Source organism: Pinus tabuliformis, chromosome Q (genome assembly GCF_031772625.1).
Source record: "Pinus tabuliformis cultivar Carrire ecotype Pingquan chromosome Q, CPIR1, whole genome shotgun sequence".
Classification (NCBI taxonomy): domain Eukaryota; kingdom Viridiplantae; phylum Streptophyta; class Pinopsida; order Pinales; family Pinaceae; genus Pinus; species Pinus tabuliformis.
The window spans coordinates 119,678,536-119,703,263 of NC_142296.1; the positions used below are offsets into that span (position 1 = coordinate 119,678,536).

At 41.0% G+C, this 24,728-nt stretch overlaps 1 protein-coding gene across 1 annotated transcript in view; it reads right to left on the reverse strand.

Annotated features, from left to right (window-relative positions):
* Positions 1–24,728, reverse strand: part of LOC149218539 (P-loop containing nucleoside triphosphate hydrolases superfamily protein) — a 254,923-nt gene that overhangs the window by 110,752 nt on the left and 119,443 nt on the right. The window lies entirely within an intron of this gene.

Sequence of the window (24,728 nt, forward strand, 5' to 3'; positions counted from 1 at the left end):
TGCACCAAGGATCTTCGAGACAATCCAAGTGTAGTCAGCGTTGTAGTCAACATTCCATATGGGTTGCACTCTGAGTGCAATACCTAGAAGTGACTTGCATTTTTTGTAGCAAAGCCCTGCCTCTTTGTTTATCCTTGGGCGTAGAAGGATTAATGCTATGGCCTTGCTTCTTTAGCTAAGGATATAGTTGGGTTCATCTCTTTGTTGGCGCCATTGTTTCTCACTCAGGAAAGAAATGCATGAAGCTATAGCTGAACTAAAAGCTTGGCATCAAATTACAAACCTATTAAATCATGGACATAGTTCAACGCAAATCGTTGTTTTTTCTGATCCATTTGACTGATCAGCGTAACAGCTGCATTGAAGCATTGATGTGTTGATTCAATGCATGCGGTTGAAGTGAATGCCCTCCTCCAACTATTCGAGCTTTCTCCTCCATCACGTAGATCAAATCTCCAAAGTCAAAACTTTTTAAAGCACTCTTAATGGAGTAATATTTTAAAGGTTTTATGCATGGGAAAAAGTGCATTTCCAAAACGTGAGTTTATAACCCTTTTTTTTTACTTGTATTTTTCTTAAACCTTATGCATAAGAAAGAATGAGTGGTGTAATGTGAAGTGGGGATTTTAATATGTTTGAGTTTTAAGTGGGCATAAATTAGTTAAAGTGTTTTTGGAGAGATAAGGTGTATAAATTTTATGTTTGGAGTCATGGAAGATTTAATGAAATTTTTTAATGGAGAAATAAGATGTGGAGATATAAGGTGAGGAGTGATAAATGTAAATTTTTTTATTTTGGAGTAATAAGGTGAAATTATTTTTTTACTTTTTGGAGTGATAAAGAGATTTTTTTTAAGAGAAAGTCATTCTTGTAATTCAAAGTAATGGTTTACTTTCAGAAATATTGAGTCAGTGAACATCCAGTTTCTGAAGACATTTTGCTTCCAAAGTTTGCGAGCGTGGGATTCTCATTACTTGAGAAGTCTCAACGATAATGTTGTGAAGGTTGATGTACTTCAATACTTAATAAAGACATATTTTTTGTGTGGTGTTGAAGTGTCCTAGATCCGCCCGAAATTGAATAAGGGGATTTTAGGTACACCGTGAGTGTGTTTGTGATCGCGCATGATTCTTGATATTGTTTTTGTTTTGTGTCTAGTTTTGACACTATCCTTCTAATATGGTACATGTGAAGTACACATCAAATTAAGGCAATGCATGCACATAATCAATTCCATTCAAGCTCATGTAATCAATCTTAAATAAGCAAACTACAAGCAATCAAGCAATTGCAACATATAATCAAGCTTTTCAACATCAGCATTCAAAAACGATTCTACATCAACAAGCAATTCAACATCATTCACTCAAGGCAATCAAGTTAATGAAGTTGTCATCTACATTAACAATCATCTACATCAACAACATTTGCATCAATTCAACATCAAACTTTTGGAAAATGCACTTGCAACTTTTTTGTAAAAGTCCACTCAAAACAAAATTGTAACTTGCAAATCAGAAGTTGTAAGTTATCTTGTAATCAAATTCAAATTGAGTTGAATTGTAAGGGTGCATTCTCAGTCGAAACCGACGCCCAAATTGTCAATTTATAGGAGGTAAAGTGAGTCAATTCTCTTCAACCGAGCCAATATCATTTGAACTTGTCATTGTAAACATTGGGTGCATTTTCGGTGGTATCCGACACCCTCATCCTAGTACAAAATTCAAGCGAGCGTGCGTTCAATTGTTAACAAAAATTTCAAGCAAACGTCAAGCTGATTAAAGCATTCACAAAGTTCAAGCGAGCGTGAGTTCAACCATTCCATTGATAAACTAAATCAGGCACACAAGTTCAAGAATTCAAGTGAGTGAGATCTTCAAATCCCACAAGTGTTACAAGCAACCATCAAGCAAAATCAAGCAAGCAAGCAAGCCAGTACAAGCGAGCGTGTCAAAACTCATAATGGGTAAAGGAGGAAAACGTCTTCAAAGTGCAAAACTGGAGATTAAAGAGTTGAAAGATTGCAATCATGAGTTACAGAACACAATTGAAATATTGGAATGGAAGTTGAAGCAAAGTCAAACCTTAATCAAATGACCAGTACATTAGAAGCAGCGAAAGACTTTCAAATTGAGCTCGAAGTGAAAGAAAAACTCATTCATGCACTTCAAATTAAGTTAAGTGAAAAGCAAGATTTACTAGATGCACAATGTGCAGAGAAGACAGACACAAGTTGTGACATAGAAGACCTCATCCAGTCAACAAATGAAGTTGTGATACAAATGATCTTATTCAACATATTAATGAAAGTTGCAGCGCAGATGATCTAATCAAGCAAATTGATATAAGTTGTGACACAGATGAACTAATCAATCAGGTTGACATAAGTTGTGACACAAGTGATCTCGATTCTCAACCAACTAGTTGTACTACTTAATGATGCAACAAGTAGTACCAAAGATCAAATTGATCAGTTTGATGCAGCATGTCAAACAGATGAACTATTAATGCTTGATGCCTAGTGTGATACAAAAGGTTTAATAAATCAAGGACAGAATGTTAGTAGCAACAGCAAATATGAAGAACAACAGCAGGATAGTCTTTCCAAGAAAGTGATCAAAACTTGGGAAGAAATCTCCTTCTACAAAGATCGACATGGCCTAGGATACAACAAAGAAAACACTTTGTTTGTTCCAAATTTCTCAAAACCAGTTCAGTTTGTAATTGTTGGTTCTCTCAACAATGCTCAGAATTTGATTAAGCATAATCATTGTAAGCAAAATGGCCATATGGAGACTAAATGCTTTGACCTCCATCCTTGTCACCATTATGGCAAGAAAAATCATTCATCCGAAAGATGCTGCAAGCGAAATCAACCACCCAGAGTGAAGCTCAATTATGCATGGATTGATCCTTGGAAGTGGTCATCTACAGTCAAACAGCTGTCTATGTGTCACCGAAGGATTCAGTCTCACATGAAGACAACTTCTACAGTAAAATGAAGATGGTGAAACTCTCCTATACCTGAACGGGGGGAGTTCCAAAATCAAATGTCGATTGTCTCTCCTTTCAGCTCACAAAGGGAGGAAAATGATAAGAATGGAATTAAAGGTTGTCAAAATGAAAGTTCCAGGTCTAGCACAGAGAAATTTGGTCTAGCACAAAGAATTTCCTCAGAATTTCGATCACTTAATAAAATTACTAACACAAATATTTGATCCTTTAAATCTGTCCTTCAAACCTCAGATTTGTCCTTTTTCTTACCTCAGATTATGTGAATTGTCTTCAAGATAGAGATAAGAATTGCCATGAGAGGAGACTGAGTCTGACTTATAAATACTCTTCTTGCTGGCTGAAAGGGTGCCAATGGGGGTTGGGCCAACTTGGCTTCTTTTGGAGCCAGAAATTTTATTTTTAAAAATTTAAATTTCTTTTGAAATGAGCATGAAGAACATACTTTTATAGTTTTTCTTTTGACAAAGCATGAAGAGCATGTTTTACAAAATAATGTTACAAGTACATCAAGGACCAAAAATATTAACTATGAACACTGACCATAGTTATAAAAATTCAACAATCAAAGCCTTCCAACTTTGAGGAAGAAGCTAGCCAGCAGGTATGGAGAGATGCCATGGTGGAGAAACATAACTCCATCATGTTTGGGAGATTGTGCTAAGACAAATAAGGAAGTTAGTGGTGAATTCTAGGTGGTTGTTCAAAATCAAGCATGCAACTAATGGCAATGTGGAGAAGTACAAGGAAAGATTTTTGGCCTGAGGATTCTCTTAGTAATATGAGGTAAACTACAAGGAGACTTTTGCTCTTGTTACCAAATACTCTTCTATCCGAGTAGTGATATTTATTGCTTCAGAGATGGGGCGGAAGATTCACTAGATGGATGTGAAGACAGCATTCCTCAATGGAGTTATGCAGGAAGAGTTATATGTAAAGCAACCATAAGGGTTTGAGGTACATGAGAAAGAGTCACATGTATGCAAGCTTAAGAAAGCCTTGTGTGGACACAAACAAGCGCTGAGGGCATGGTACTCCAAGATAGACAACTATTTGCAAAGCATGGAATTCACCAAGAGTGAAGCAGATTCCAACCTATACTTCACACTAGTTGGATATGAGCCACTCATATTGGTGCTCTATGTGGATGATTTGATTCTTACATGGGCAAAGAAGTTGATTGTTGAGTGCAAATCAAGTTTGGAAACTGAATTTGAGATGAAAGACATTGGGTTGTTACATTACCTTCTTGGGCTTAAGGTTTGGAAGAGATCAAGAGGGATTGACCGTAGCTCTAAGGCTACTTCAATGATGACCGACTTGAAGAAGGTGGATACTTCAGAGTGGAGGTTGCCAGATTCCTAACAGTATAGGCAATTGATTGGTTCATTGATGTATCTGGGCAACACTCGAGTAGACATTTGTTATGCTGTGAACACCTTGTGTCAGTACATGGTGGAGTTGAAGTAGGTGCATTGGATCGCAACAAAGCATGTGCTTAGATACTTACAGGGCACAATGGAGTATGGCTTGAGGTACCTTGGTGGAGATTGTTAGAAAATCAGAAAGGCGGAAAGATTTTCTTCTCTTGATAAGTACTTGCGATTTCTTTGCAATCTTATTAACTTCTTTTATGTCTTCTTTTATTTTTTTATTGTCAACCAGCTACCAAAACATAAATGCATGAAGATCAAAACAACAAAGAGGAAGGATGTATGCTCTCATCCAGGGCAAAACCCCTCTTCTAAGAGAAAACCCAAAAAATTTCCTCTTCCTTTAGAACCAAATCAAATGAGACAACCAAGACAAAGACCTCCTCCAAAACACCAAGTCAGCCTCCCAAGATAGTCCTTCCAAGATGACAAAGATCAGCTTCTAGTCAACAAGAGTCAACCTTCTTCAATACTGCATCAATAATAGATTTCGGCCTCTACTACAAACCTACAATTTCGGCCCCTTCCTACAACCAAGAATCTCGCACGTGTGAGCCAAAAAAAAGGAGAAAATTAGCTCCTCTCCTTTGCTAGGGTTTCTTCTTCTGCAAGTCTTTTTTGCTCCTTCTTTAGGCCTTCGCACTTCCTTTTTATTGCAGATCAAACTTCACTTGGATGGATGCCACAATAGGTCAAATGCCCAACTTATTTATAGTCTCTTCAAGGTGGTCGAATCCCTTCAATGAGGCCGACTTGACTGCACTTGAGGTCAACTTGGTGGAGGCACAACATACATTTTCGACACAAAAATAAATTTCTTCTTTGACACAATAAGCCCAAGAAGGGTCTAATACAAGATGACAAGGACTATGACTCATGACACAAACGCTAGAAGCACACAATGGGTGCTTAGACCTAGAAACAAAATAAATTGAGCATGAAACCCATGCTTATAAAAATAATTTTCTTTTGTTCTTTATAGTAATTTTTCTTTTTCTTTCTTTTTGACAAATACATAAGAATTATGTCATGAGCTAGACAACAATTATGAAGACAAATACTAGTTACATTTCTCACCATCCTTCTTAACTAGGGATGTATTTAGAATTGTTCAACCAGTACAAGGTTGACCTCAATTCGAAATGTTCTAAGAAGAGTACAACGGCATACGCAATGCTAGGGATACCAAAACTGCTAAGGTATCCTCCCAACAGGGACTAAGCTGTCATCAAGGCAACTTGCCACTATAGGTATTGCTACCGCTCAAACTAGCAGGGGTCCTAGGAGGGGATCCTAAAGGGCAACTACTAGGTCAAGGGAAACAATGGAGCAATAGCCCAATGTCACCTCAGCTAAAGTTCCCAGCTCTCCCAGCTCTTTACGGACTTTCACCGATGGGAGGATGCCTGGTATAAAGGGAATCACTAGAAAGATCAATCCATTAAGAGATAAGGAGAGATTCCTAAGGCCTATTCATGAAAGAGACTCAATTGTATGGTTTGCTTGCTTGGGAGCAAGGTGTAAGGCTCTCTAAGAAGGGCCAAGGGAGTTTCAAGGGTTAGCTTTTGCAAATAAGCTTTGTAAAGGAGGGACCTAGTCCTAAAAACCAATGTTGTGAAAATCGCGATAGTATCGCGATAACATGAAAAAAGCGCGAGTTTTTCAAAATCCCGATAAACTCGCCCGATTACTACACGGTTTTTTTTTCCAAAAAATCGGCGAAAAAATCGCGCTAACTTCAAAAAAGCACGATAATTTCAAAGTTATCGTGATTCGATGGGAAGTTATCATGGGGGTGGTGGACAGTGCGTTTTATAAGGGAAAACATGATTTTTTTGTCATTTTGAACAGACAGCGGCGTCGATTGAGAGCTGAGGAGGAGAGGAACCCCAGAAGGCGTCTACTAGGGAAGAGGAGAAGGAAGCTTGGAGATTTTAGCATCCCAAGCAAGAGAACTTAGTCTTTGGATCAAATTTCTCCGGCAAACCATGGTTTCTAGGTATGGGCACCAAATTTGGCCATTTTGTTTTAGTTTTTTTATTGTTTTTGCTTGGGTTTCTATAACCCATTGTTTATCAAAGATTTTTGAATGGATTTGATAGTGTTTTTTTTTTTCATTTTTGTTGCATAGAGTGGAGAGAGTTCATTTTGGATTGAGTTGAGGTCTTTTTGTTTGTTAAATTGTCAAAAATTCAATGTGTTGTGTCATGTATGTAATTTTTTTTTTTTTTTTGAACTTGCAAACCTTATTGTGCCATAGGTTCAACTTCAAAGTTCAAACTTCATCTTACATTAAAACTCAAGAGTTCAACCAAATTACAAACATGCCAAGGAAATTGGACCCTCTGTGGGAATTTGGTGAACCTAATGGAGGGTTTCATAGATTGAACTTGTCTTGCAAGTTGTGTGGGCAGCATATGTCAGGGGGGGTTTATAGATTGAAGTATCACCTTGCACAAATCCCTGGACATGAAGTAAGGTCTTGCGACAATACAAATGCGGAAATCATCCAAAGAGCCATGAGATCATTGGAAGAATTAGAGCAAGAGAGAGTGGCCAAAGCAAAAATGAAGAAGCAACTAGCAGGGAGGGTGTTAGGCTTAGGTGAATATGGACGTGGCACTAGTTATACTTCAGCATCAATGTCTACAACCAACCATGTAGCTGCCTCATCATTTTTTGTTCCTAGAATCACGCCTGGTTCACAACCATCTATCACTTCAATGCTTAAAAAAAATGAGAAATAACACGCTGACAAGTTGTTGGGCAAGTTTCTCCTTTGGAGTGATATTCCTTTCAGCGTTGCAAGGAATAATCCATTTTTCCAGCCTACTATTGATGCTATTGCAACTGTTGGCCGAGGGTACAAAATCCCTTTTTATAATGACTTTAGAGGCCGCATTCTTCAAGATGAAAAGTTTGACTGTACCAAAAAGATTGGAGGATTTTAGGGCATCATGGGCACAAACAGGATGCACTATGATGTCAGATGGTTGGACCGACCAAAAGGGGAGAACCCTTATAAATTTCTTGGTTAGTTGTCCCAAGGGGACAATGTTTATGAAATCTGTTGATGCATCTTCACATATCAAAGATGCAAAAACTTTATGTGATTTGTTGGATGTGTTTATTTTGGAGGTGGGTGGAAAACATGTTGTCCAAGTCATAACAGGCATTTATATATAATCATGCATCTGTGCTTAGCTTGATGAGAAAATTCACCAACAACAAAGAGTTGGTGCGCCCCACCATTACACGGTTTGCCACCAGTTTCATATCTCTTCAATCCCTATTGAATTCTATGTGGGATGTGAAGAGAATGTTTCTTTCAGATCAGTGGCGTGCTTTCACAGTGAGTTGCAAACCAGAGGGAGAGGTCGTATGCAGATTAGTTTCATACCAAGAAGACTTCTGGGCAAGAGTGCAGGAGGTGTGCACTGTTACTAAACCTTTGGTAAAGGTTCTTCGATTAGCTGATGGTGAGAAGCCTGCAATGGACTATTTGTATGAGGCCATGGATAGGGCCAAAGAATTCATTCGGGCCTACTATGATGATAAAGGAGATGAGGGGTTTCAGAAACATTTCCTCCTATGGGAAGTGATTGATGAACGATGGAACAACACACTCCATCGCCCCATTCATGCTGCAGAGATCTACCTGAACCCCGCATCTTCTTACCCATGTCGGTTCGTATTTGATGCTGAGATCAAGGATGGATTCTTAACCTGTGTTTAGAGGATGGTGTGATCTCCAACAGAATGTGCAAAAATCTCCAAAGAAATGGAGATATACAAGATGGCAGGTGGCACATTTGGCTTTGAAATGGCTATGACTAATAGGACGACTAAAATGCCAAGTATTTTTTAGTTTGTTTCAAATTTCATTGTCTCTTCAAGTTCATAACTTCATACTTTGCTTCAACTTTCAAATTTCATTTTTTTTCTTATGTTTATTTTATTTGTAATTTTGTTGTATATGCATGGTGGAGAATCTATGGTGCCAGAGTACCCCATCTACAAAAGTTTGCCATTCGAATCCTCAGCTAAACATGTAGCTCCTCGAGATGCAAGCACAACTAGAGTGTATTTGAAAAAATACACAACAAGAAGCGCAACAGGTTAAACTTAAAACTTAAAATATTGCAAATTTCCAATTAATTTTTTGAATTCATTAAACAATATTTTTTTTATAATTATTATTTTATGATCTTTGTACAGGTTGGAGTCCCAGCGACTTAATGACATGGTCTACGTCTACTACAATCTTCGATTGTGGGTGAGGCAACTTAAGAGGATTCCTGATATGGAGGCCATCTCATTGGATGGGATTGACACCACTGCTCCATTGAGGGTTGAGGCCGAGAGGCCTCTCATGGAGTCTATCGATGATTGGTTAGAGCAAGAGGTAGTGGAAGGCGTAAAGGGGGAGTAGGAGGAGGAGGAGGAGGAGCAACAGGAGAGGAGGTGACACCACCTACCCGGGCTACCCCTGCCACCAGTAGAGGACGTGGTCTACCTCCTCTAGCCCCTACTTCAGGTTCTAGAGCACAGCAAAGTCCACTACCAATTCCACTGACATCTACATCTAGAGGGAAAGGGAAAGCTATTGCATTTTCTCGCAATAAGGGCAGAGGAAATCAGTAGTATTAGACTTTAGTTATTTGGTTCATTTCATTGTATATGACATTATGACTCATGATATGAGATATATTATTATATTTTTTGTTGATATTTTGAAGCTGAGTTGGGACTCAAGAGTCAGCACTTACTATTCAGAACATGATTCACTATTATGTGTGATGTAGCACTAGAAATGATATTACACATCTTATATATTAGTTCTTTTATCATATTTATGTGTCAATGTATTTATTTTATGTTGTAGATGCTTTAGATATTAAAAAATTTGAAAAAAAAAATGAATATTTTTGTATTTTACAATTTTTTCCTGATTATTACGATTTTTTCCCCTCGCCGATATTTTCCCCATAACGATTTTCGCAACATTGCTAAAAACCCTTGTGAAGACTTGGTTTCCAAATGGTCTTTGTGAGATTATCTTCGAAAAGTTGCGGGACCACATGGGACCAAGTGGACCCAAAATTAGGTCAAGTAAGAGGGATTGGTCACTCAAGGAGGGGCTTGACCTAATTGTGGAAGAGAAGAGGATCAATGGACAAATCTTCTTGGAATAGAATGTAATGATCAAAATGAAGTCAAAAGCCAAGAAAAACTTAGGGCAAGAAACGGTCCTCGAGCTAGGGCTTGCAATATCTTGAGATCCCACTGTCGGATTTGCTTCAAATTTGGAGGGCCTCTAAAGCAAACTCAAATGCAGTTGTGGACCAAAAATCGAAGTGTTTGGATGGCTAGATTGTGAGATAATTGATGCCCTAGGTGACCTATGTAGGCTAGACCTAGAAAGAAAGAGAGAAAGGTGAGAAAAATATGTTTTAGGGTGATCACCTATGGAGGACCAGTGCCTAATCCTTTGGGAGAAATGGAGTCAAGATGATTCCAATGTTTGGGATGGTTTCACTTCATCAAGGAGGCCTTTAGAACAATTTCGCATGGCAATTAGGGCATGGGACAATTGCTTCAAGGTCTTTATACTTCGATGTGCAATATGTGATGATTTATCAAGATAAAAATATCTTTAGGAACATTCACTTATTCAAACATGGCCCATGACATGATGCAACGCTATAAAAAGACAAATTTCCACAATTTCACACAAGAAAAGCAGCAAATTTCAGCTTAGTATAGCGAAATTCCCCAGCAACATGCATGTGACATAAGAAAATGACAAAATAGCATTAAAAGAGAACTTACATGTGAGAACAAATATATCCAATCATCATCATATGCCAATATAGAAGCTCCAAGAAAAAAATGAAGAGATCCAAACATCAAAATTCATCCATCCATCCAATTTCGTCCTCCAAAGAGAATAGCGAAAATATCACAAGAGAATATGATCCAATCCAAGTGATGATGAGAGAATGAATCAACTCATCATCTATTTATACAATGTCTAATGAATTTGATTTGGCTAATTTTGGCCTAATTTAGCCCCTAGAATAAAATAATGTGCAAAATAACAATAACATTTGGTGACAAGCCCACCAAATAGCTCAATAATACATGAATAAGCCTCTCAAGAGGGTCGAATGATCATCAAAGTGAGTTGTTGGGCCTTTGAGGAGACCTGATGAAGTCCAAGGGGTGCCATGATGAAGAAAAGGACTGCAAACATAGTGGACAACAAGTTGGCCCCTTGTTATCCAATCAAGAACCTGTGGTGCTCCCAAGTGGGTGTGGGGCACAAGGACAACCTCATGTGTCTCCAAATGGATCAAATATGCATGTAAACCATCTTTAAGGGCTGGAGTGATGACATAAACCCTCCATTCGCATCGGGAGGCATCCTAGAACATCTTCCAAGTGTATGGTACAACTGTGGAGCCTGTTGGCATGGTGGACAAGGTGCATCACCCTCATCCAAAGGTGGAACATGAGCAATCAATCAACGTTGTGTAGGATCTATGAAGTAATATCTGCTATGGTAGAGACCCATGGCTCTCAACGCTCACCTACAAGTGCCAATGTGGCCCTCTGGAGGGCTAGAACCCCGCATAGGGAGACCAAGCCCTAAATGAAGACCCACCTACAATCCTGTATAAGATCCAATGCGTCCCTTTTCCCTCCAATACAACAAATCATTAGAATAATCAAGTAATAATGCCTACAAGTTATGGGATCAATGGGGCACTTCATGGTGGCATGCCCTTCCATAGTGGGCCTTAGCAAGTACAAGTGTCTCCAAGCTCAAAAGCGGGTTAGCCAAGAACCCTATTAAGTGGTTTCAACCTCTCAAGGGGATGGCATGTCCATAGTGCATCCTTTAAGAGGTAGGTGACAAATGATATAATGATAGAATGGAGTCAGGGGAGGGGAAACATCCAGACCACATGTCAAGGTATATTGGGTAGCTATAACAAGGGAAGCCCACACCTGGGTATATGAATGTAGGAGAGAGAAAATCATGGTACGTGAGTTACCCCGGCCTTTGTTTTTCCACCCTTTTTCATATGCCTTTTGCCTTTGATCGATTTTTTCCTTGATAATTGCTCGGGGCTCCAAGAGATGGAGAGCATGATGTGTAATATGTAGCAATGGATACCCCCTTGAGGTGGGGCAGTTCATCGCCCACCATGGGTTGGGACAATCATGGGTTCCTTAATGATGGAAGGGGGTTCATCTAGGGCCCATACGAACCAAGGTGATGGCCATGAATAAGGGGTAGAGCTCATGTTCAGCTTTTGCCCACATGCTAAATTTGTATGTTTCGGCCATCTGTTGCATTTTGTGGTACATTTCCTGTTGAGAGTGGCTAAATTATGCTTTTTCACTTTCTTTTTAGCTGTATCAACCTCTGGGGCATCGTTTCAGGCCCAACCCAAGATGAGACAAAACGGGGGGGGCGAACCCTATGTGGACCCAGATAGGAAAAGAGATGAACGGGGCTCAAATGTGTGGACAAGGAGTATTGTAGGTGGTGTCGGGAAGCGAGACCACGCAACCAAAATCGGGATTTCCCATGAAGTGCCAAGCCTAAAGCTAATGGCTAGTAAAGGAGATCCCATGGGACTAGGATACAAGGGTAACCACGAAATCGGGCAATGGAGACAAGAATACAAACCTAACCCACTCTTTTCATTGAATCCCCCCACCAATTCATGCCCAAAAGTGTCCATAACAAGTAAGGAAAACTACTCAACTACACCAATGAAAGGTCATACTTTTGGGGTCGAGAGGCTCGCCTTAAACATACATTCATAATAGATGGGCGAGGGACCACATGGTTGGCTCAGGTGGCAGAGAAAATGTCACATCGAACAATTTGGGGGCTGCAAGGGGTTGTTGGCTGTCGGCTGAGGACCATATAAGAGAAAAAAAAATCTCCCATATACACTACCCACAAGTGGTGGGTGACAGGTACCATCAGGCTATAGCCATGGTATCAATCCAACTGGATATAGATACCATCTAGGCCTCCATGCCAAGACACCAACCCTCACAGGGATCTAGGTATCATCAACGTCAAACACTAAAACGAACCTCCATAAGACATCATCAAGGCCAAATTATAACTGAGATCTCAACACCAACCAGGCGAAGATGTCCTCCCAACTACCATCATACGACCAGCTTATGGTACTTATCTCTTCCTCTCAACCAAATCAAAGATATCCATCAATCCCAATATACAAACTTCTCAGGGAGAGATCAACACATCAACTACTTGTTCATCCATCTGAACATACTGTAGCCTCACGACCACAATCTCTTCCAATATATTGGTTCTTATTATCGATATGCTAGCACAATCTTCGAGGTCTTCAACCATTTTGATGTTGCTTAGGTCATCACAATATCCAAACAAATCTCGACAGAAGCTTTCTTTTCCAACTTCACCAACAGCACCAAACTCAGCTTCAACACTTCTCAAAACAACTGAATCATATTTTCAACACATCAATACCAGCAATGCTTTAGCTATTCTCTGATCTCACTTTCTCCTTACTATACGTATGGCTGACACAACATGTCCTTCCTCTCAATTATGGAGGATATACACTTTCCTTCATCCAAACTTTAACTAGGGGGATCATTTTATCAACAACTTTATTCTTCCGACTATACAGGCTTTTTCTTTTGCATCATCATATCATCGGAGAACTTCGACCTTCCAAAACTTCATTCTTTATCTTCATATGGCAGCAAGGTTATCTTTCAAACATCAATTTAATCTTCAATGTTATCAAGGTTCTTATAACTCCCTCTTTCCATCATGTTCAACATCATCATAAGGTCATCAACAAGTATGAGGTAGGCATACCTCTTTAAAACCTCTTGCAAACTATGTACCTACAAATCTTATCAACAAATACGACCAAGTACAAATATACAAGAACATGAAGTTAACTTTATCAATGAGAGCATCTAGGGTTATCAAAAATCTCAAACAAGAAAATAAACCTTGGATATTCCAAACCTAAACCTTATTAGGATTTCAATTTGCGGAAGCATCTACGGTTTCTGTTTCAAGTCCTAGAATCTTATTTCAACTTTTACTAGGGTTTTGATCATAAACTCTAGATAATATCATCAAACCCTAAAAAGCTAGGGTTTTTATCATATGCCCTAACAAATCAAAAGGTCAGGGTTTAACCAAAATGAACAAACAGCAAAAGATAGTTATTATAAGGGTTGAGTTAATCTAAACACCTTAACAAGAGAATCTTTACGATTTTATAGCCAAACCCTAGAGATGAGAGAGTTATTAAAGCAAATTTTAAAGACAAAATGATCGTACCTTCTTTTATGATAAGGACTTGCTACAAATCTTATGATTTTAAACATACCTTGAGTTGCTTTCTTTACAAACCTTGAAGGGCTTTCTTTGTACCAAAGCTTCTCAAGTCATTCTTTTGGAGGCTCCCTCTAAATCTAATCGCAATCCTTTCTTCTTTAGAATATGCCTGAAATCCTTTTTCCAAAGAAAACACAAGGAAAGGATTATAGTCAGGCATCAAAAATAAACCTAAATATGTATAGAGGGAATCAAGAAAATAATGAAAGAAATAAGGAACACTGACCTTTTGTGAAAAGTTGGAAGCTCCCTCTTGATCTTGCATTAACTTAGTTTTATGAGGGATTTCCCCAATTTATCAAAACAACTCAAGAATTTTCTAACAAAACATATTAGATCTATAAACCCTAGAAATCAAAAAACAATGATTGATCCTGGAGTCAAACCAAAAAGAAACTTTACAACACCTGAAAACAATAACCTATACTACAAGCATAGGATATACAAGGGATAATATCCCTAAAGACTTAATAGAATAAATATTTAACCTCAAAGTCCTTAGTTTTGCTCTTCTTTGGTGGACCTTCATCAATGGCAATTATAGCTTGATCTCTCTATCTCTTCTTGTTCTTAGGATTCTCGGGACATTGGTTCTTATAATGTCCCATTTTGTGACAATGATAGCATTCTATTTTAGAAAGGTCAATCTTCCCATGATTTTTCTTTGACCCTTTAAATTTCTTATTTCCTCCTTTCTTCTTGAAATGGGAAGAATAGGCATTTGAGGTGTTTTCTTCATCTTCTTGCCTTCCTCCTATCAAGGAAAGACAAGCTTCTTCTTGAGTACAGGCAAACCACATTTCTTCAAAGGAGGGAGAATTTTTCCAACTACTAATTCCAACTACAAAGGCATTCCAAGACTTTGGTAGTCCTAGAAGGGCAGCAATCACAAGTTCCTTATCAGGAATTATTTCATCAACTGCTTGTAGTTCATCTCTTATACGGGCAATTCTTACAAAGTAGGAGGATACTATATCATCTTTGGTCATTTTGACAGTTCGAAGTTCATTCTTTAGACTTGCCACTTGTCCAATATTCTTGATTGTAAATAACTTGGAGAGAGCATCGTACATTTTCTTTAAAGTATCTAGCGTGGATATGTAGGGAATCAAGTTGTCTTTTAACTCCATCCACAATTAGGTTCATGGATATCTTGTTATTTTCTTTGAACTCCTCCTTTCCAACATCATCTATAGGTTCTTTGATTTATCCTTGTATTATTATTTCCATGCTCTAAAGTTAGCAGCTCCTTGAAGTTTATTCTCGGATTTCATTGATGTGGCCATAGGTAAACTAGTCAATGTTACTCTTATGAAGGAGTCTAGATATCCTTGTAGCTTGCTTCTTCAAGTCAGCATATTACCTTTCAAGACTTCTATAAGATCTCTCAAGACTTACTTCCTCCTAGCAAATGGAGTCCTTCAATGGATCTTCAAAAGGTTCAATAGATAAGACTTCACTTCTCCTTATGATCTGCCTTAAAAACTTCTCTTGAATCCTTTCTTAAAATGATGAGAGTTATTGATCTTCAAGCTGCCTTTTTCCTTCTTCACATTAGCTTTGATAACATGTTAGAAAACCGAAAAGGAAAAAAGATTTTCATATCTTGATAATTACTTGTGATTTCTTTGCAATCTTATTATCTTCTTTTAGGTCTTCTTTTATCTTTTAATCATCAAGCAACTACCAAAACATAAATGCATGAAGATCAAAACAACAAAGACGGGGGATGTAGGCTCTCATCCAGGTCAAAACCCCTCTTCTTGGGGAAAATCCAAAAATTCTCCTCTGCCTTTAGAACCAAATCAAATGAGACAACCAAGACCCTTTGACCAAGACAAAGACCTCATCCAATCCACCAAGACAAAGACCTCATCCTTCCAAGATGACAAAGATTAGCTTATAGTCAACAAGAGTCAACCTTCTTCAATACTACATCAATCACAGATTTCACCCTTCTGCATCAAGATTTCGGCCTCTACTGCAGACCTGCAATTTCGACCTCTTCCTACAACCCAAAATCTAGCACATGTGAGCCAGAAACAAGAGGAAATAATCTTCTTTCCTTCGCTAGGGTTCCTCCTTTCTTCGCTAGGGTTTCTTCTTCTTCTTCAAGTCTTTTTCACTCCTTTAGGCCTTCGCACTTCCTTTTGATTGCAAATCAAGCTTCACTTGGATGAATGCCAAAATAGATCAAATGCCTAGCTTATTTATAGTCTCTTCAAAGTGGTCGAATCCCTTCAATGAGGCTGACTTGGTGGAGGCACAACATACATTTTTGACACAAAATTAAATTTATTCTTAGATACAATAAGCCCAAGAAGGGTCTAATACAAGATGACAAGGACTATGACTCATGACACAAACCCTAGAAGCACACAATGGGTGCTTAGACCTAGAAACAAAATAAATTGAGCATGAAACCCATGCTTATAAAAATAATTTTCTTTTGATCTTTACAATAATTTTTCTTTTTCTTTCTTTTTGACAAATACATAAGAATTATGTCATGAGCTAAACAACAATTATGAAGACCGATACTAGTTACATTTCTCAATAGAGATGGGGTGAAGCTGCAGGGCTATTTAGATTCAGACTAGGCAGGGAGTGATACAGATCGGAAGAGCACCTTTGGCTATTGTTTCGGTTTGGGGTCTACAATGATTTCCTAGTTCAACAAGAAGCAAACTTCAGTAGCACTCAATTCGGCAAAAGTTGAGTATATGGCAACCAATTTGGTTAGTTGTGAAGCAGTTCCATTACGCAAGTTGATTACATAATTGTTTGATCGAGGCTACAGTGATTCATTGTGACAATCAGAGTTGCATGGAACTCTCTAAGAATCCAGTATTTCATGACAAGTCAAAACACATCGAGATCAAATACAGTTTCATCAAAGATAGGACCCTGAAGGGAGCAATCAAGCTCCAGTATATTCCAACAAATGAACAGGTTCAAACATACTAACCAAAACCTTTGGTGAAAGGAAAGTTTGTCTTCTTTCGAGATAAGCTTGGAGTGATGGAGAATACCTTCCTCACTAAGAGGCAGTGTTGATGATTGTAGCTTTGACAGGTATTTCCACAAAAGCAAAGTGTCCAAGTTGCGAGAATAGTCATTAAATGACTCTTACTCTTAGGAGTTCACTTTATTAATTAATTAATAAAGTGAATGTCTTTTTATAAAGTGAGTTTAATTTAATAAAGTGCCTAAGTTTGGTTACTAGTGATTTAAGTTGAATTTTGGATCATTGATCTCAACTCAAGATAAAATTTAATCTTCACCATTGAGATTAGGGATTTGACCCAACTCAAAATTATAGAAGGAAGCTAGTTGAAAGAGAAGACAAATTTTAATTATTTTCTTAAGAAGAATTTTGAGAAAGAGAGAGATAAGATAAGATAAGATAAGATAATTTTATTAATGTCCAACAAATGACCATAATAGGTCAATGGGGCTGTCGGTTACAATGATTACATCATGCCAAGCCGGTGGACCAAATGGTCCCCTTTAACATTTCTTTGTAAAAGCAGAAAATACATCTATAATCTAAGTAAATGTAAATGTAGAAGCTAGAAGCTCTCGACTTCGAAACAAAGCACTGCGATGAAGCAGAGAAAGAGAAGAAGAAGAAGAAGAAGGGGGGGTAAGAGTCTCCTGTCCAGTCCCTACTCCTAACATCCGAGGTCGAGAGAAGAAAACTAAGAGAAGCTTGTCAAAGTCTGTTGTCCTGTGGGCATACTAGGCTGTCGCTGCTATCGCCTGGAAGTTTTAGGGCATCTCCCAGGGGTGGATCCAATCCTGGAGCGTTGGTGCACTCTAGTGGGTCAGCCCCCCAGGGATCGTACTGATCTGGTCTCAGTGTCTGTGGGTCGGTCAATGGTTCTTTTGGTGCTCCGCGCTAATGGTAGTGCCCTAAAGAAGTTCGTGATCTTCTGCGTGGTGTCCGATCTGGTGGGGCGCTGAAGAAAACGGGCCCGAAGTCTGAAGGCCTCCAGGAGATAAAGTGCAAGGCATCTCTGATCAACATATCTGAGGAAGCTAGTCAAAGTCTGAGAAGACCTGAAGAGACAATGGAAACGACCTCGAATCTCGTAGTAAGCAGGGCATCTGAAGATGAAGTGTGTCTCTGTCTCTATCTCTTGTAAGTGGCAGAGCTAGCAAATCCTATCTGCCCTATCGATGTGGTGATCTGTCTCCACCCGAAGTCTGTGAGACCCAACTCTGAGCTGCCCGAGGAGGATTCTAAGGGCATGCATCCAATGTTGGAATGTGTACTGGGGTCTGATGATGAGCCCATCCCTGATCTCCAGGCAATGCTCCACATAGAAGGCCATTTTTGGACGCAACCCATTGGGAGGATTGGTCCATGTAGTCTGAATGTATTGTGTGTAAATATCCTCCTTAATGATTTTATTCAGCTCTTGCTAATTGGGAAGGAGGTGGCCTGGAGCATTCAGAGAGTACTGAAAAGGATGGAGATGGTCAATATGGATTCCTGAAGCCTCCAGAAGCTTTGTCACACCGGTGTAGCAACATTTGGATCAGCCATACGGGTGATGTTCTCCGAGGAGAAATATGCTAAATATGGGTATCTGTCACGACCCTTTCTTGCGTCTGCCAGGCCTCGAAGCCTGTGCAAGAGCGACACTAACCTGAATATCACCTCTAGGCAGAAAGTTTGAGCCCCGAGCTCTGCTAGAATGATGTGATGGGGAACTGTCTGCTTGCACCTAATGAAACGGCGCAAAAGGAGGGTCTGGACCCGCTCCACTGAAGCCCAATCTGACTCTAGGAGAGAGGGACCCCAAATCTCTGATCCGTAAAGCACTGTGGGGCGAATCAAAGTGTCCATGATGCTCATTTTGGACGAGATGTCCTGGAAATGGTGTCAGAAACACTGCCTCTCCAGAAGGGCTAGGGAGCCATATCCTTTATTGATCCGAGGCTGAAGGGTTAGCCGCAAGCTAAAGCGAGGCCCTGAAAACTGAACTCCCAAATATGTGTAGGTGTTGACAATCTCGATCTCTTCTCCTTTAAATAAGAAGTGGAAGTCCGAGGTTTTCTTGACTCCATTGAAGATAATCACTTTGGTTTTACCCAAGTTCACAGTTAGATGCCTCCGGTCACAAAAAGCTGCGAGAGCATCCAGCTATCTCTGAAGGCCTTCTTGGGAGGAGGCAATAAGGGCAATATCGTCTGCGAAGAGGAGGATGGAAATCAAGACCTGGTGAAGAAGACACCCATTTGTATCCTGGATATGCTCCCGGAGGAAGGACTCAAGCTCATTGATATAGATCCCGAATAAAGTAGGAGAAAGGGGGCATCCTTGCTTGACTCCAATGGTGCTTCGGATGAAATCCGACATTCCTCCGACTGTGCGGAGACAGCCAAGGATGGCCTCATAGAGGCGCATGATAGTTGTCAAAAGAGTCGAGGAAATTCCAATCTCTCTTAGCCTCTGGAAAAGATCTTCCCTCGGGACTGAGTCAAAGGCCTTCCGAAAGTCTACAAAGCAGCAGTACACTTTAGAGGATCGACGCCTAGCCTCCTCAATCATCACACGAAGAGTAAGGATGTGGTCGAGCGTCTGGTGGTCTGGGCGGAATCCTGCTTGGCCCTTGACCCTGAGTTGTCTCTGCTCAAGGAAATGGGAGTATCCTGTGGAGTGCTGTAGCATATAGCTTGGAGAATGTGTGCCCAACCATGATTGTCCTGTAGTTATTGGGGTCGGAAGTAGGCCCTGACTTGTGGATCGGGTAGATGATGTGGTGTGACCAACCATCCGGAAATCCATCCCGAACCACCTAGTTGACAAGGTCCACCAGATATCCTACTAGGGGGCGAAGTCCATGCTTGAAGAATTTTGCCTGGAAGCCTTCTTCGTCTGCTGCCCTGCTGCTATTCATTGTCCGTATTGCCTCTCTGATATCTTTGTCGAAGAAAAGCTGGCAGGAGGTGGGGGGGGAGGAAACCTGAATCAGAGACTGCCCAGGAATGTCGTAAAGCTGGGAGGTGTGAGAGAACATTGAGGCAGGATCAAGGTCGACAGGGGTAGTTGAGCGCCGGGAAAGGATGGTCCCCCAGAAATCTTTAGGGGAGCAAAGGAGAAGAGTAGAAAGGACCTGTCTCCTATGGGCAATGAAAAGGCGCTTCTTGCGGCGAAGGAGGCGACGGTAGGCTGAACAGAGGTCTGGGTATGTTGATAAGGAGTTCCGGAATGCATGTCGGAGGTCTTGATGCATAGACTTGCATTCCTGGTCATACCATTTATTCATAAGGCAATTTCCCGGTTTGTGGGAGGTGGTGGCAGTACGGGTAGAATGGGGGAAGAATTGGAGCGCAGCTTCCGAGATTGCATATGAGAGGCACTGGCATTTGTCCTTGGCGGAGCTAAGAGAGGCGAACTGGGACCCCGATGGGAGTGTCTGTCTGAGGATAGAGGAGAAGAGATCAGGGTCACCCTCCTCAAATCGGAAGGTGGTCCTGGGAGGGCTGTGGGGAAGAGTAGGAGATGGATTCGGGAGGTCAAACTGCAGAGAGAGTGAGAGAAGTGCATGATCTGCGAGAGGGATGGGGGTGATCGAGAAATTTTTGATGTAAGGGAGGAGATCTGGGTTTGCAATAGCGTAGTCAACCACACTTGCCCCGCCTCCAAATGGTCTGCAGGTAAAGAAGTGCAAGGATGGGAAACATGGTAGGCCATTCAGAATTACCAGCTCATGAGATTCTCCCAACTGTAGCAGATATCTCCCATAGGCTGTGGTGGGTCCCAAGTGATCCTCGAAGGTCTGGTGCATGCCGATCGTGGTCGAGTCAATCCCCCGAGTGCAAAATATATCCTCTGTCCGGTCGTGCATAGGAGTCTGGAGGTCTTTGGTCCGGGCATTGAAGTCCCCCGTGAGAATGACGTCCCCTACTGCCGAAAACCTGGTGATGTCAGAGTACAGGTCTGTAAAAGGGTCTCCGTCTAAGCTATTGTGAATAGCGTAGGAAGACAAGATAAGTGGGAAGTAACAGACTGCGACATAAATGTCTCTCGAAGGTGATGTTCTAGCTCTGATCTGAATCCACATGAATCTGGCATACTCATCGATCGCAACCATTGATACTCTGCTCCTGAGGCTATCACGGACGAAGCAAGCAACACCCCCTGATCCCCTGACACCTCCTGAACTCCGTGTCTCCTATCTGCAAACTGCAGTCCACTGGTATCCTGTAATGTCGGGGAGAGGTCGGACTGGGCTCGGATGAGTCTTGGTAACCAAGAGGATGTCTACTAAGCTAAGGGCTTCATAAAGTAGACCTGGTGAAGACCTCAAGGAGCCATTGCCATTCCAGCAGTGAACTGAGAAATCCGTGCCCCGCCTCCTCTCCGCTCGGGCCCGTCATTGGGAGCTACCTGAACGGGATGCCCATCCTGGGGGGAAGGTGTCCCAAATAACTACCCGAAGGTTTCTAATCACTGCCCATTTCCCTACCTGTCTTACTGCTGCAACCTATTCCCTGGCCTGTTTCAATTCAGTTACTTGAGCTCTTGTGAGGTCTTCATCCAAAAACACTTTATTCGGAAGAGAGAAAAGCTTCCTCTTGGCTCGAAGTACCCGAAGTTTATCCAACTAGTCACGGAACCTGAGGAAGAGGGTAGAGTCCTGTCCTATCCAAGCTTTGTCCAAGGTTATGTCTGGTATGTCGAGAGTGTCGCATAGAAACCTGTTCCCCAGTTCCATTAGGTCCGTTGAGGGGGGAGGTGTAGGGAGTCCTCTTACCTTAAGATTTAATTCTCTTGCTCATCGGGTTCTTTCCTCCACGAGCTTTGCCTGCACTACTTCCTCCACCGCTATGAGCGGAGGAGTCTTGTCCTTTCCTTTGACCACCTGTGCCCATGTGCTGATATGCGACTCCGTTTCCTGTTTAAAGGACATTTGTTGGGATCTAATTTCCTCCTGTTTGCTTTTAAGATCTCTGATCTCTAGCTGTAAAATCTCGTCAAAATTTTGCCCCGCACTTTGTTCTCGGTATTCCTGCAGTGTTTTTCTGATAGATGCGTTGTCTCCCTCTACCGATAGAACTCTGTTTGACAAAGTGCCGATGTCGGCTCGCAGCCTGCGATTTTCCGTCTCTAGGTGTTCCATTTTCCTCATAATTTGTCTAATTTGGGATGTACAGAAAGCAAAATCTGTTTCTAATGCAATGTCGGTGGGGCTGTATATATTATCATCTTTATTGTGGCACTGCTGTAAGTACTTTAGCAGACCTCTGTTGTTGAAATCTTTGGACAGCAGCGTTTCGGCTTCCCCGGGGTCCTTGTTGTGTTGTTGCTCTGTCATGGTGGCTGAAGAGAAAGTTTGTGGTAATCCTTGAACTGTCTGCACCCTACGATGGCACCCCGCTACACCTAGTACAGGTCGGAACCACAGAATTGGGGATCCGAATTGGATTCACCAAAAATCGCCAAAACGTTTTGGACCGTCTCCAGCTACCCGGAAAAACTATGAGCTGCGGACGACGGTTGTGGACTGCAGACAGGGGCTGTGGACGGGGATCAGACAAGACGGGGAGCAGACGGGACGGGAGAGAGAGCAGACGGGATGGGAGGAGGGCCGACAGGAGGGGGGCAGACAGGACGGGGAGCGGACGGGACGAGGAGAGCAGACGGGACGAGAGGAGAGCCGACAAGAGGAGGGCAGACGGGACGGGAGGAGAGCCGACGGGAGGAGGGCAGACAAGACGGGATGAGCGCCGACGGGAGGAGGGCATACGGGACGAGGAGCAGACGGGACGGGGAGAGCAGACGGGACGAGAGGAGCGCTGACAAGACGGGAGGAGAGCCTATGGGAGAAGGGCAGACGGGACAGGAGAGAGAGCAGATGGGACGAGAGGAGGGCAGACAGGACGGGAGAGAGAGCAGACGGGACGAGAGGAACCTGATAATGTTGTTGAAAATAAAAAGGATCTTCTCATCTTTGAGGCAAGGAGAAGAATTGCAGTAGCAGGGAAGGAGAGGGCAGCCATTAATTTGCAGGCCATACAGACCATACGGTCCAGCATAGAGGTGATCGGGGGCAGATTTACGAGGGCTGGAAGTTTAGGTTTGCTGGGTTTCGTTTCTACTTTTTCTCAGAGCCATTTTCCCAGAATGGGGGCTCTGTTAGTTTGAAAGTTATTTGAATGATGCACCGATGTTGAAGAGCAGAAAATTTGTGCATGCATGAGATTTGCTTTTTTTCCTATTTTTTCTTGCTTTTCTAAGTTTTACTGCAACTTTATTTGGTTAAAGAATTCCAGTGGTGTAAATCTAGATCTGATATATTTACCTAGGCATTGGTTTTAAGAAATCAGCAGGGTGCACCATTTGATGTCTACCTGAGGTGGTTTTCCATTGGTTTATTTTGGGTGAGTCTTGCATTTTTCCAATTGACTAAGCATGCCCTATCGATGGGATTTGCATGCATCAGCTGCAAAGACATTTCAAGAGGACATGCTCCAATCTTACCTTTCCTATTCCCAGACAACTAGGGTGTATCACAGCAGTATTACTTACAGAGTCGAAAGTACAAATCCCAGATTTGCATGAAAAATGAGGTCAATATTATGTGTAAATCTGCTTATTTAATATGCAGAAATTTAATTTCCAGCAGTATGTTTTTTGCAAATCCGAGACTGTTCTTTGCAGGTTAGTGTAATATTTTCATCTCAAATCGACCGGGGAGGTCCCTTCCTGGGGCTAGCATGCACTAGCCCAAAGCATAGAGGAACCAGATTTATGGTAACAGTGATCTGATTCCTAATTACCTTGTTACCGGGCAGTTTCAAGCACTAACAATACATATTCAGAGTAAATTTTTGTGTGTCTGCACCATAGACATGATATGAATCATAACATTGCAGAGAGGGAAAGAGCTATCATTTCTTGAGGCCATGGCCAGCAAGTTGGTTAGAATAAAAGTTTTGTGAAATCTTTCACATGTTTCTTAGGTTTATGAGAGCACTGAACGGTGAGATCATGGATGTAAAAAAGGATAGCTTTCTTATCCCATTAAGCTCAAAAATATACCTCGCAAACAGAAATACATTATAATTTTGATTTATACAACTCTTGAGGAGTAAAAGCAGAAATAGGAAGTGAACGTTTTTTCTGCAAGGAAGGAAGCATTTGCCACTCAAATCAGGAATGTGCTGCACAAAAGGAGCTGAAATGTGATGAAATAGTAAGCACTGTCATTTAATGAGAATGTCAAAGTAGTAGATACAAAGCAAAAGACAAGGGAATGCTTCAAGCATCTCCAAAATTAAATGGTAGGAAAAAATAAGGCAAACAATTTAATGATAGGTGTTTTGTACAAGATGGGGAGTTAAGACCACAAGGTAAAGGAAACTGGGGTAAGCCATTAGCATCCCACTATTAACATTCAAGATATAGAAGAGGCCAATAATATGAGCTGATGGGTTATGATGCCTCTACTCAGCTCTGTTGCCCCTCATCATGAGGTTGTTTTAGAATCTGCTGAATACTGAAAGAAGTAGGAGATAAGCCAAGTACAATATCTGTCTTCAGTCACTATGCTGAGAAGACTGTTCATGTACTGGGCCATCTGCTGAATGAAAAAAACAGATTTAAAAGAGAAAGATAGCAAGAAGTGTTATCATAACGGAAGCCAGATTCCAGAAATGTGCTAGTAATTATCAAACAGATATGCGATGAATGTCCAAGCAAATGCAGACACAAGCTCTAAGGATCTTGTATTTATAATTTTATATGCCACAAGGTCCTATATTCTTCTACAATTTTACCTCAAGACTACTGTTCCTTTGAGTCTACCTTAACTCGAATTACAAAATAAAAG